The 15,215-nt window shown below is 45.9% G+C and overlaps 1 long non-coding RNA gene across 1 annotated transcript in view; it reads right to left on the bottom strand.

The window, feature by feature from the left end:
• LOC143357319 (uncharacterized) overlaps positions 1-15,215 on the bottom strand; it is a 283,862-nt gene that overhangs the window by 62,077 nt on the left and 206,570 nt on the right. The window contains exon 2 of the long non-coding RNA XR_013082801.1: positions 3,880-4,248. This is a non-coding gene — a long non-coding RNA (uncharacterized LOC143357319). The remainder of the gene's footprint in view (positions 1-3,879; positions 4,249-15,215) is intronic.

Here is a 15,215-nt window from a genome sequence, read left to right as displayed (position 1 = left end):
CAGCAGCTGAATCCAATGGAGAAAAGAGTCTCACACTGGAAACCGAAGGAATAGGTGATATCATAATAAGAGCCTTCGTTGGTAATAAAACACAGGAAATAACATTACATAATGTATATTACGTACCTCGTATTAGAAAAAATTTATTGTCTGTCTCCCAAATCGAGCGAAGAGCTAAAGAAATTGTATTTGAAAACGGAAAAGCAAGTATTTATGATACATGCAGAAACAGAGAACTTATGTGTATAGCTGAAAGACAAAATGATTTGTACGTAGTTCGTGCAAAAACGATTAGAAACCAGAGAGAAATTTTGGAATCTCATAGCGTAGCTATACAAGATAGGAAATTATGGCATCACAGATTCTGCCATATAAACATGAAGACAATTGAAAAGACAGCAAGTCGAGTTCGAGGACTAGAAAATACAACAATTGGAGAAAACGCATGCGAAGATTGTTATATTGGAAAGTCAACAAAAATGCCTTGTCGAAAGATTGGAAATAGACAGTCGAAGGATGTTTGCGAACTGATTCATTCGGATATTTGTGGACCGATGCCCACCAAGTCATTAGGTGAGAAACAATATTTTGCAACATTTGTTGACGATTATTCAAAATATGTTACTGTTGTATTCCTCAAAAAGAAGGACGAGATCAAGGATCATATTAAAAAATATATAGCCAGCGCGGAACTCGAAACGGGAAAGAAAGTCAAGAGATTTCGATCCGACAATGGAAAAGAATATTGCAATCAAGATCTAAAAACCTACTTTGAAGAAAAAGGTATTAAGCACGAAAGATCGAACGTAGAGACTCCTCAGATGAACGGGATTGCTGAACGAATCAACAGAACACTACTTGACTTAACCAGATCAATGTTGAAATCCGCCAGATTGCCTCAGAAATTTTGGGCTGAAGCCGTCGCTACGGCAGCATATGCCAGAAACCGAGTAATTCACACGTCCAATAAGGATCAAGTACCACTTGCTATTTGGTCAGGAATAACTCCAAGTGTAAATCACTTAAAAGCGTATGGAGCATTGGCCTACGCACATTTACCAAAGCAAGGACAGAGGAAATTAGACGATAGAGCCACCCCAGCCGTATTGGTCGGCTACGCAACGCAAACGAAAGGCTACCGTCTATGGTGCCCGAAGAAACGGGACGTAATAGTAACCAAACATGTACGTTTCGTGGAAGATAAGATGGGTTTTGAATGGTTGCACCGCGAAAACATAGAATATGACTGTGATACTCACGTATATAACGACATTTGGTCAGAAGAAGAAGAAAACGAGTCACAAAATAATACACAGACCGCGGGGATGAAGGAAGTAACGCAGCAGCGAACTTCAACCACAGTTGATAACCCGACCAACGAGACAGTGGGGGTGGAAAATGCTCAGCCGAAAAAGAAAGTTGGAAGACCAATTAAAGTCGTAAGGAATCCATATGGAAGAAAAGGGAAACCTCGTCCCCAAGAGGATCAAATGAGCAACACTGAAGAAGAGGACAGGGAAAGCATAGAATTAAACCTTATGGAGATTACAGAACCGAATACCCTAGACGAAGCCCTGTCGTCTCCTCAAGCAAAGCACTGGGAAAGGGCCATAGAAGATGAAGTAAATAGCCTTATACAAAGAAAAACCTGGAAGATCATAGACAACGTACCAGCAGACCGAGAGGTTATAGGTAGTAGATGGGTGTTTAAATTAAAGAGAGACTGTAATGGTAACGTACTTAGATATAAGGCCAGATTGGTAGCACAAGGTTTCACCCAACAAAAGGGGGTTGATTACCACGAAACCTATGCACCAGTAGCTAGTTTTTCAATAATAAGATTGTTATTAGCAATTTCAGGTATTTTCAGTTGGCACACTAGACAGTTGGATATAAAATGCGCATATCTTTATGGAAAACTTGAGGAGGAGATATATATGAAGCTACCTCCGTCCAATAAATGTGAGGAAGAAAGGATTGTAAAATTAGACAAGCCCATTTATGGACTCAAACAGTCAGGCAGAAATTGGAATGCTGAACTGGATAGCTTCTTCACGGAACAAAGGTTTGAGAGATTACGCTCATCCAATTGCGTTTACATTAAAGGATACTGGACCATAGCCGTAACTTATGTAGATGATATTTTTATATTTGCAAAAGAACTAACGTCGATAGAAAATTTTGTTAAACTCATTAGTGAGAAATACGAAACCAAAGATCTCGGGGAAATAAATCATGCCTTAGGTGTTAAGATAGAGAGAAACGATAACTCAATTGTACTTAGTCAAACACCGTATTTAGAATCCTTGTTACGCAAGTATAATATGAAAGATTGTAGGGGCGCGGCAACCCCATTAGAACCCGGTTTAAAACTTTTAAAGAGTTCATCATCAGATCTGTTAAACGATAACGGAATTACAGCATATCGAGAGTTAATAGGATCGTTAATGTACATAGCTTTGCGAAGTAGACCAGATATTCTATTTGCCGTGACAAAATTGTCACAGTTCAATTCATGCCCGAACGAAATACACTGGACTCAGGCTAAGCATATTTTGCGTTATTTATATAGAACCGAAAAATATGTTATGCGTTACGATACAGACGAAAAGCCCGAAATTAAAATTTTTTGCGACGCAGATTGGGCAGGCGATATGGACGATCGGCATTCGTTTACAGGTATGGTTGTAATGATAGGAAACAGTCCTGTACAATGGATGTCATCCAAACAAAAATGTATATCCGTGTCGACCATGGAAGCCGAATACATCGCGTTAGCGTCTGCTGCAAAGGAAGCGATATGGTTAAGAATGTTTTTGAGCGAACTAGAACTTTACGAATTCTTCTCGGGAATTAGCAATATATACTGCGACAACAAATCAGCAATAGAGTTCTCAAAAGGTCGTATAGAAAACCGTCGAACTAAACACATAGACATAGCCTACCATGTCATAAGAGAAGAAGTCGAAAAGAAATCAGTCGCATTGTCGTACGTTGCCTCCAACGAAAATTTGGCGGACGTAATGACGAAGGGCCTAAAATGTGTGGCTCATAAAGCCTGTACCAAAAATTTAAAATTAGGAACAGCAAAAGTGGGGGACTGAAGCAGTTTGCTCTTCCCGCTAAATGTATATATGCGTGCGACCGTTGTGCGATGCGTGCGCAACCACGTTCTTTCTTCTAGCGAGTTCTCTTCCAAGCGTGCGCTCTCTCGCGTCTCGTGCGTTCAAGCGATCACCTCGTGATGTATCTGATCTCAGTATTTATTCATAATTATAAGTTATAAGTTATTCACAAGTTAATGTGTGATGCTGCAATAAATGGATGTGCACTCCATACAACGGACTACTCCCGCTTATTACCCTACATTGAAGATAGTCCAAATGATGTCGTGTTTGGACTCGTTTTGATCGGGACAAGCTCCACAACTCATTCGTATTAACAATATTATTCGGATTAAAAACATAAAAGCATAAATTGCCAATAATGCACGATTCTCCATCTGCTTACATTGTAGGCTGTTGGTCGGTCGATGGTCTTTGAAGTTCCGAGCTCGTAGAGTCGCGAGATATCGGTGTGAAACAACACCAATCCAATTGCAAAACTTCATTGTTTTTCATGATTTTTTTATGGGACTTGCGCCAACTAATTCGTGGCATTCTTCTGATTAAAATGACACTAAACACGGTACAAATTGGGACTGTATTTAGCATCTTTATCCGTAGATTTATTCGAAGGCTTCGAATAAATCTTCGGATAACTTTTGCCAGCTCGACGCATAAACGGCGACACGGCCAACGAGGACCGACGAGCGTCGAACGTCGAAGACCCAGCGACAGCCAAACGGCATACAATGTAAGCGGATGGAGAATCGTGCACTATTGGCAATTTATGCTTTTATGTTTTTAATCAGAACAATATTGTTAATACGAATGAGTTGTAGAGCTTATCCCGATCAAAATGAGTCCAAACACGACATCATTTGGACTGTCTTTAATGAGATTGTAATTTTTATGTAACATTACGTATCAGTGAAACTTGTTCGATTACACTCGAATTTGACCTCATTTTCATCAGGAAAATCCCATCAATTCACTCGTCACAATTTCATGAAGGTATATTGAAAAATCTAAAAGTTTAAACTTTCATTCGTGCGCGATTCTTTATCTGCTTACATTGTATGCCGTTTGTCAGTCGCTGGGTCTTTGAAGTTCGGAGCTCGTCGGACCTCGTCACCGTTTATTCGAGCTGGCAAAAGTTATTCGAAGATTTATTCGAAGCCTTCAAATAAAAGATACAGATCAAAGATGGAAAAATTATTCGAAGTTCGAATAAATCCGCTTCGAATAAAAAAAATTATCTTTATTCGTCGGATAAATTCTCGTCGAATAAAATTATTTGTTCGATTCTCGACGAGTAAAGATTTTTTATATTTTATTGGTTATTCGAAATTTTTATTTAGATGAATATTTTACCCAACTCTGCTTTCAAGTGCTAGAGCTCGATCGCGGTCGCTCGTCGTAGTATCTCTATCTTGTTCAGTCTCGGGATGGCTCTTCGCTATCCTTGTCGAACCTTTAGAGCTTATCCAGATGGGGCGATTTACGCACGTTTCAAACAAAAAACCTGACCGCGACATACGCTAAAGAGATAAAAATAAAAAATATTATTAATAAAACAAAAAATCATACTGCGAAAAGAATTATTGATAATTTATACTTTCTATTTATATTTTATTTTTTATTTTATTTATTATCAATATTTTATTTGATAAATTAGTTTTTTGTTTCTTCTCTTTTTAATTCTTTTCGCAGTCGGGTTTTTTGTTTTTTTTATAATATTTCTTATTTTTATCTTTTTAATATCTTTTAATATTTTTAATATTTTAATCATGCCGTGATTGTTTATACCTTTCATTTCCACGTCGAAAAATAATACTCTTCGTATTAAAATTCAAATCTATTATATTGATGTGTTAATATGTGTTTATATATTTGTTAACAATATATAAAAAACGTAATTTTTAAACTATACTTTTCTTCTGTAAATTTTACATATACATATATTCGTGTTATATTCGTATAGAAAGTTTAAAAAATTAAGAAGATTTTTAAACAAGTCAATATTCAATGATCGTTTAATACAATTATTTACAATTGAAAATGCCATATTTTAAATTAAGAAAGAATAAGTCTCCAAATTTCGACAGATCCGAAAGGAAGAAAAGAACGCTCGAACCAGCTCGAACGCTTTCCATGCGATCATCGACAGTGTTTGTATGAATACGATACGGCAACATTGCCCTTTTAAAAGCTGACAACGCAGTAAAATCTAGCTTCCTTGTCACACACCTCTTGTGTTGCAACGTCAATCGAGTTCTCTTTCTGATTTATAATAGAATACGACGATAGCTCCATCTCGTATTCATCAGTCAGCTACACATTTGTAGGTAATACCATTTCTGTAAAGGAAACTGTACGGCAGATACCTACCACCGAATCTTGAAAAGTCACGTGACTGACCCGGGCCCTTAAGAAATTCTACTCCGCGTAGCATTGTACAACCGTGCCGGTTCTTTTGATTACGTTATCGCGACTCGTGTCCGAGTTCGCGAGTTCTCCGTCCGTACTGTTCAATAAACTTTATTGTTACGATCGTTCTCCGTCGTTCGAGTTATTAGCGAGGTGTGGGCCTCTCGTGCATAACCTCAATTATCCTTGCCGCGACCACGTGGCGCGTCCATCTTGGACATTCATATTACGAGCGTTCTCGTTAGAGAACACGTGGCTTCTGTCCACTGGTGACCCCAGGTCAATGTTCCTAGTCCCCACATTTCGTGGAGGACCGTCGGAGCACACCAATGCTGGACTGGAGATTTCACCGCCACTCCATATATACTGTAGGGAGTATCGTTGACTCCCTAGTGCATCCGCTAGGCGACGCAGCGGGCGCCAATAAATAGGAGCACGACTCTATGTATCTAGGGATTTTCCCCGAGACACGCTCGGCGTCCTCCCTAGGCACCAGTCGCACTGAGTCTGCCGCCACGTGCAGATACAAATAAAGTTCCTCTTGCCAACATACACGTGCCTAGTTCTTTACCTGGATAGTAGGCCCCATACCTACAACTGGTGACCCCGACGTGATTGATATGGAGCCGCCTGCGCAAAACATGGCCGTAGCCGTGCACATGGCGAAATTCTGGGCGGAAAAACCAGCATTATGGTTTGCGCACCTGGACGCCCAGTTCGGTTTGCGCGGGATAACGCAAGAGGACACCAAGTACCACCACGTGGTGGCGCAACTCGATGTAAGAACCGCGCAAGAAGTAGAGGATATCCTGCTGAACCCGCCGGAGCAGAATAAGTATACGCGGCTAAAGCAGGAATTAATCGCGCGGCTCTCCACTTCCAAGCAGAGGAAGATTAAGCAGCTCCTCGAACACGAGGAACGAGGAGACCGGACGCCGTCGCAGTTCCTGCGGCACATAAGGAGCCTGGCGGGCAACGAGGTGCCGGAGGATTTCATCCGGACTCTGTGGATGAGTAGGTTACCCGTCGCCATGCAATCGGTGCTGGCCACACAAGATGGCGTCGAGCTCGAGAAAGTGGCGGCCCTGGCGGACCGGATCAGCGAGGTCACGCCGGCGCAGATCCACCCAGCAGCGGCGGCAAACAATGTCGCAGCGCTCGGCGACATCAACGCCCTCGTGGAGCAAATTGCCGCACTGGTGACCACCAAGCTGGAGGGCAGAGGGCGCCAACCAAGGAGCAGCACGCCCAGCAGCCGGTACCGTAGACGTTCCCGACCGAAGTCCAAGGCCGAATCTCGCCCCAGCGGCATCTGCTGGTATCACGGGCGATTCGGAGACAAGGCGACAAAGTGCACGAAGCCGTGTACTTTCCAGTCGGGAAACGACCTACAGAGTCGCTGATGGCGACAAGCGGCCCTGAGAGGACAGCACGTCGCCTCTTCGTAACCGACGCGACGACGAAGACCCAGTACCTGGTCGATACCGGGGTTGAGGTCAGCGTGTTCCCGCGGAAAAAAGTGACCGGTGCGCGAACGAAATCGAGCTACCTGCTGACCGCGGCGAACGGTTCACTAATTAACACTTACGGGCACGTAGTGATTAGTGTAGATTTAGGATTACGCCGGGCATTCCCGTGGACGTTTGTTATTGCAGACATTTCGCGACCCATTATTGGTGCGGACTTTTTAGCCCGATTCGGTCTCCTGCCGGACGTTCAGGACCGTCGGTTGATCGACAAAATCACCGGCCTATCGGTAACCGGAACAATACCGACCGGCACGGTCGAATCGGCTCAATGCGTGGCACCGGTGCGGGACAGTGCGGTATACGCGCTGTTAAAACAATTTCAGGGTATCACGCGTCCCTCAGTGTGTAGCAGTGCGGTGAAACACGATGTGAAGCATCACATCGTGACGACACCGGGACCTCCCGTATCGCAGCGACCGCGGCGTCTCACGACGGACCGGCTGAAGGCGGCGAAACGGGAATTCGAGTATATGCTGCAACAGGGCATCACTCGTCCGTCAAAAAGTGCCTGGGAATCGCCGTTACACCTGGTGCCCAAAAAGAATAGTGAGTGGCGTCCGTGCGGGGACTATCGCGCGTTGAACGCTAGGACGGTACCCGACGCGTACCCAGTGCCGCACATTCAAGACTTCGCGCAGAGTTTGCACGGGAAAACGGTTTTTTCGAAAATAGACCTAGTGCGCGCGTACCATCAGATCCCGGTCGCGGAAGCAGACATTCATAAGACCGCGATCACTACGCCGTTCGGGTTATTCGAATTCCCGGTAATGACTTTTGGACTGCGTAACGCCGCGCAAACGTTCCAACGTTTTATGGACGAGGTAGTTCGCGGGTTAGACTTTGTTTATGTCTACATTGACGACGTGCTGGTGGCGTCGGACTCAAAAGAGCAACACCTCGGACACTTGGAACAATTGTTCCAGAGGTTCGCCAAGTTCGGGGTAGTGATAAATTCGGCAAAGTGCGAATTTAGCGTCCCGGAGGTGCCTTTCCTCGGGTTCACGGTCGGCAAAGCAGGGATTTGCCCGTTGGCCGATAAGGTGGAGGCCATCACTCGTTACCCCAAGCCGGTAAACCAAGCCGAACTCAGCAGGTTCCTGGGCATGGTAAACTTTTACCGGCGGTGCATCCCTGGGGCGGCGAACATCCAAGCTCCACTCGTGGCTTGCCTGACATCAGGCAAGAAGAGCGAGCCCGTGGAGTGGACACCGGAGGCAGACGCGGCGTTCACGAGGACGAAGGCGGCTTTGGCAGCTGCAACCACACTAGTGCATCCGTCAGCCAAGGCCAAACTGGCCATGATGGTGGATGCCTCGGACATCGCGTTGGGAGCAGTGCTGCAGCAGTTCCGGCAAGGTACCTGGGAACCGCTTTCTTTCTTTTCTAGGAAGCTGAACCCGGCGCAGCGGAACTACAGCGCGTACGACCGAGAGCTGCTGGCAATGTACGCGGCGGTGAAATATTTCCGCCACGCGGTGGAAGGCAGGAATTTCACCATTTTCACCGACCACAAGCCGCTGACCTTCGCCCTCAGCCAGAAGCCGGAGAAATGCACACCCATTCAGTTCCGCTACCTGAACTACATCGCACAGTTCACCACAGATGTGCAGCACGTCAAGGGCGCAGAGAACACCACCGCCGATGCCCTATCGCGCATCGAGGAAGTGGTTGCACCGGTGGATTTTCACGAACTCGCCGACGCGCAAGGTTCGGACGCCGAGCTGCAGCGGTTGATGGCAGACCCCCGAGGCCTGGTCATCAAGAAGATCCGCCTCCAGCAGCCCAGCGTGGACGTGTACTGCGACATTTCCACCGGCCAGGCACGCCCACTCGTGCCAGCAGCTTTTCGCAGAGCCATCTTTAACAGCCTACACGGTCTGGCACACGCCGGACCCAAGGCAACCGTGAGGCTGGTCACGCAGCGCTTCGTCTGGCCGTCCGTCAAGAAGGATTGCCGCACCTGGGCGCAGACGTGCATGCGGTGCCAACGGGCGAAGGTTTCACGACACGTGTCGACGCCGGTCGGGGAGTTCACAGCTCCCACCGCGCGTTTCGACCACATTCACGTGGACATCGTTGGACCACTGCCGCACTCCAGGGGCTACACGCACTGCGTGACCGCCATCGACCGCTTCTCCAGATGGCCGGAGGCGTTTCCAGTGGCTGACATCAGCGCGGAGACCGTCGCGCGAACGCTGTTCGCGGGCTGGATTTCGCGCTACGGCGTTCCACTGAGGATAACGACGGACCAGGGTCGGCAGTTCGAGTCCGTGCTATTCAAGACATGGGCACGAGCGCTGGGAGCGGAACACCATCGAACGACAGCGTACCACCCACAGGCCAACGGGGCCGTAGAACGTCTTCATCGGCAGCTGAAAGCGGCCATCATGTGCCGCCAGGAGGAAACCTGGTCGGAGGCGCTTCCGGCAGTCCTGCTCGGCATCCGGGCAGCAGTCAAAGAGGACAGCGGGACGACACCAGCAGAAGTGGTCTACGGGGAGACTCTGCGCCTACCCGGCGACCTGATTGCGGGCAACGACCAGGTGGAGCTATCCGTCTTCGTGGAGCAGCTGCGAGACCACATGAAGTCGCTTAAGCCGGCTCCGAAGGCGCATCACGGTCATCGACGGGTGTTCGTGTTCAAAGACCTCGACACGGCATCGCACGTGTTGGTGCGTCGCGACGCGGTTAAAAAACCGCTACAACCACCGTACGAGGGACCATATTTAGTTTTAAGCCGTAGTGATAAGAACTTTGTACTTAGAATAGGACAACGCGACGTAAACGTTAGCAAGGACAGGCTTAAGCCAGCGTTTCTGGTCAGCGAGAACTAGTGGTACCGAACCATCATGTGCAATACCAGCTAGGGCCTCCCAAAGACAGAGCAATTTTCCTGTCTACCGATAAATATTATGTTTACATCTAAGTTCTTGTTCCTGCAAAGTTTAAATAGTCGTTTGTATATATTTCGTAGTTATAGCACCGTGGATTTATGTATATATGTTATATTTTGTTTTTATATATATAGCGCGATAACCAAAGAGCAGAATTAGCATGTCTGTCTGCGTCTCACCCGCCATTACTGGCGAGGGGGGTGGTGTAGGGAGTATCGTTGACTCCCTAGTGCATCCGCTAGGCGACGCAGCGGGCGCCAATAAATAGGAGCACGACTCTATGTATCTAGGGATTTTCCCCGAGACACGCTCGGCGTCCTCCCTAGGCACCAGTCGCACTGAGTCTGCCGCCACGTGCAGATACAAATAAAGTTCCTCTTGCCAACATACACGTGCCTAGTTCTTTACCTGGATAGTAGGCCCCATACCTACAATACCAAAAATCCCCACAGGGTGTAGGGTGTATGGCGCCACCGTCGCCTTTTCCCTAGTCCGCTCCGATCACGCGAGTTTCCACTCTCGCATCGGCTACGCGGACAACGCCCGTGCGAAATAAAACTCGCTCTCTTACGATACTCGTCGCTCGTAGCGACCGGACGTGTTCGTCAACCGTCCCGCTCTTTTTCTGCTTATCTCTCGAAGTGATCGGACGCGCTAGCTCAATAATTACAGTCGTGCTCTTTTATAACTCGAGTCCTTCTTGGACTGTTGAATAAACGGGTTCTCGTAGAACCGAAACTAAGTATTCATCTTTTCGTGATCCAACCACGTGGTTCCATAACCTAATCGTAACGTAGAGTAGGCTACGTGCCTCACTATCCCTCCCGAGACTGCAGATATTCGCCGCGGGTGTATATCTCGATCAACCCTACAAGGGCTGTGGGGCCGCGGCACGGTAGCGTGCACGCTGCGCATTTGTGCGCCTGCGCGAATATCTATATCCATGGACGAGTCACGTTCACGCCGAACTCGTCCTCTCTCCACGGCTATCCGTTGTACAATCGAGACGTGTCGTATATCCGCTGATTGAACGATTGCTTTTCACCGTGCCGGTCGTCGTTAAAATATTGTCGCGACTCGTGCTGAGGTTCTCGACCGATCGCCCGTGCTCCTGAATAAATATAGTTGACTTTATTGTTCTCCACTGTGCCGTTACTTGCGTGGTGCGGGCCGCGCGAACGTAACCTCTTTCCCCGCCGCGACCACGTGGCGAGTCCATCTTGGACTGTCTTATTTCGAACGTTCTCGTCCGAGAACGTGTGGCCTTTGTCCACTGGTGACCCCGGGAACTCGTTTGCTGCGAGTTTCTCTTCGGTCCCCACGAATCGTGGAGGACCTGCGTTTCGCCGATGTTGGTGTGACTCCAATTAACAGCCCTGCCGGTTCACCCGACACCAGGCGATATCAGACCTAGACGTAAACCGTCCGGCTTATCGCTCCCAGGAAACACCGACCGTCGGTTGTCGAATTTCAATAACCACTTGTATAAATAGGACCACTCGACCTGGCGACAGTCAGTAATTTTTCTCGTCTCCAACCTGCGACATATCGTGCTACTATTGTAAAAACTGTGTAATAAAGGTATCTTCTGGTACGCCAGAAGAACTCGCATTTTTTTAATATTATTTCATTAAAATTTACGTGACATTTTGGCGATCCTGCCAGGATCCACTAGAGTCAGTGTAAACGAAATCACGCGTTTCGGCCCACGGGAACACTCGACCCAGAGGATCAGCGGACCACACCACGAGCTGCATACGTGCACCTTTGGAACCACGCAAAACGAAGAAAAGATCAGAAGTAAGTAACTCTGGATCCCTTTATAACGTACAGAACTAGGAGAGATAGCTTCTCTAGCAACAGTTCGAGAGACAGTGTAGATTCAGTTAGAATCATGAGTAAACCACAACCGAGCACCTCTGACGCTCAAGTGAAAGAATTATTGGAGACAATTAGAAAACAGAATGAGACTATTACTCGCCAACAAGATATGTACAGCCAAAGAATTTCCATGCTAGAAGCCGCTTTACAATCGGTAGACAAAGAGAATAAGAAACGCGTTAAAGAAATTGAGATATTAGGCAGAAATCTAACGGGCTTGAGCATGACTGAAGATGACGATGCGGATTATACTTCCGTCATGACCGAAGACGATTCCGTGATTAGATCTAAAATCAAAACCACTACACCACCTGCCCCAACGCGAGAAAGTGCACCTGGCGAAACGAGCTCGCAGAGCTCTAACCTGAGAGCCAAGGATGCTATACGTTACATCCCGACGCTCAACGGAGATGATGATGTAGGAGTTGAAGATTTTATTAAAGAAGTCAAATCACTTCGAAGCATGTGTATGGAACAGATGCTATTGTTGAAAGCAATTAAAGTAGAAAAGATAGTAGGCAAAGCAGCACAAAGCATTCGTAACATGAATATTGAAACGTATGCCGAGCTTTACGAAGCACTGCGTACTAATGTAGCCACACAGGCTTCTGCAGACGAATTTAACGAACAACTTCGGGAAATAAAGCAAGGAGCTACCGAAACCGTGCAGAATTTCAACATTCGATTCCGTAAAGTAACGAGTATCCACAACCCATAACTAGAAGAGTAATGATGGAGGCAACCATGAAGAGAGTTACGAAAATCTACATAAACGGTCTCAAGAGAGAGATCGGACACATGATATTCACCAGCAAACCCACGACTTTGATCGAAGCTGAAAAGGAAGCTGCCGATGTGGAGAGATACCTCCGAGAAGAACGCCACGACTCATTCCGTCGCTAACGCCCAGCGATGGTCAGACCACCCGTTATTCCAAACAAGAGATACCAGAGCTACGTACCGCCGCGCACGCCGCAGATTCAGCCGACCGCTGTTACCAGACCCAGCCCGTTCAACCAGATGGAGAGAAGACCGCTCATCGACCGACAACAGGTTAAATGCTTCAAATGTGGAAAAATCGGCCACACCGCCAACCAGTGCTCAAATTTTCAAGTGCGAGCCCCACAGGAACGCGGACCACCGCGAGTGAACAACACTGTGGTATCAACCGAGGAAGAAACGAACTATTACGAATCAACACCGTCACCGGGCAACTACCAACAATCCTATTACGATCCCCATCCGGACAACAATGGAGATTTCTCGTCGATTCAGGAGCAGGAGTCAACCTTGTCAGACGAAGACCTGCAGGAATGAAGATCTATACCGACCACGAAACCAAACAGTTTGCTATGGGACATTCTAAATTCCGAACGAACGAATTCACTAATTTTAGAATAGCCGGTCAATTTATAAAATTTTATATCGTAGACGAAACTTTTCCTATCATTGAAGACGGCATATTCGGGCTACCAGCCATGAAACAATTTAACTTCAGCATCACTAACGATCATTTGAAATTAAACGACACGATATTAACATTTCAGAATCAAACTATCAAACCAGGCGAGAGAATCCACGAACTTGTGTACCTCGAGGGAAAACCTACCACGGTATGCTTTATCAATTGTGGTGAGTCAGAAAAACAAATTACTAACAATATTGAAAATTCTAACACCTACGATCAAATATCCACCTTTAAAGAAATAATTAGACTTTCACATATAGAAAACAGTTTGAAACAACCTATAGAAAAATTGCTTCTCTTTTATATCGATGTTTTCAATTTAGAAAAAGAATTCCTACCTTGCACCAACCTCACTAAACACACGATAACAGTAAAAGAAAACAAGGTCATTAACACAAAATCGTACAAACCACCTGAATGCCACAAAACAGAAATTAGCAAGCAAATGGACGAGATGTTAGAAAAAGGAATAATTGAACCCAGCGATTCCCCTTACAATTCACCGGTCTGGGTGGTACCGAAAAAATCAGACGCATCAGGCAAACAAAAGTGGAGGATAGTTAGTGACTTTAGAATACTGAACGAATTGACTGACCAGGACGCATACCCCTTACCCGACATAGACGACATTTTATCACAACTCGGAAACGCGAAATTCTTCTCAGCTTTAGACTTATCCTCGGGTTTCCATCAGATCCCGATGGAAGAGAAATCCAAAAAATACACCGCCTTTTCTACTCCCCAAGGACACTATCACTATAATAGAATGCCATTTGGACTGAAGAACGCCCCAGCAACTATCCAGAGAATGATGGATACCGCCCTACGTGGACTTATAAACAAACATTGCTTCGTGTATCTAGACGATATTGTAATATTCGGACAATCCATCGAAGAACATAACAGAAATTTAGCAATCGTGTTACAAAGATTAAGAGAATTAGGATTGAAACTGCAACCGGACAAATGTGAATTTCTAAAGCCAGAACTAGAGTACTTAGGCCACATAGTAACCTCTGAAGGAATAAAGCCCAACCCAAAGAAACTAGAAGCCGTTCAAAATTTCAAAATCCCTAAAACACCGACCGACGTAAAATCATTCTTAGGACTCGCGGGATATTATCGAAAATTTATACGAAACTTTAGCAAAATCGCGAAACCATTGACCGAACTGACGAAAAAGACCGTACCGTTTCACTGGAACGAACAGACGCAGACCAGCTTTGACACACTAAAAAAGAAATTATGTACTGCACCAGTTCTCAAATTCCCTGACTTTGAAAAACAATTCACTCTAACGACTGACGCAAGTAATTTAGGAATAGGAGCCATCCTTTCGCAAGACGGACACCCCTGTTGCTATATTTCACGAACTCTCAATCCGCCCGAACGAAATTACTCGACTACCGAAAAGGAGCTGTTAGCAATTGTATGGGCAACTAAAAGACTTCGACAATACCTGTTAGGAAGAAAATTCATTATTAGAACCGATCACCAAGCCTTGACATGGTTACAAAATTGCAAAGACCCCTCATCTCGACTGTTCAGATGGAGACTACGACTAGAGGAATACGAATACGAAATACGGTACACTAAAGGAAAAGACAATACCGCTGCCGACTGTTTATCCCGAATTCACGCGATTACAGCACAAGACGAACCCACAGACTTACTGTCCAGATACCAAACCTGGGAAACCTCAGACGAACTTCCGAAACCACTAAAGATCGTACCCAATAAAAAGAACTTCTTCCAACTAACTTCAGAGCAATTAGGCGCGTACGAAGGTAAAGAAAAATGGCTAAACATATTGAATAAAATCATCCGGAACACGAATCGAATTGGTATAGGAGACAATGATATTTCAATTCAGGATAGAAATACGATCAAGAGAATGCTCATGTTCTTTAAC

Source organism: Halictus rubicundus, chromosome 9 (genome assembly GCF_050948215.1).
Source record: "Halictus rubicundus isolate RS-2024b chromosome 9, iyHalRubi1_principal, whole genome shotgun sequence".
NCBI classification, from domain to species: domain Eukaryota; kingdom Metazoa; phylum Arthropoda; class Insecta; order Hymenoptera; family Halictidae; genus Halictus; species Halictus rubicundus.
This window is presented reverse-complemented; position numbering and strand designations above follow the sequence as displayed.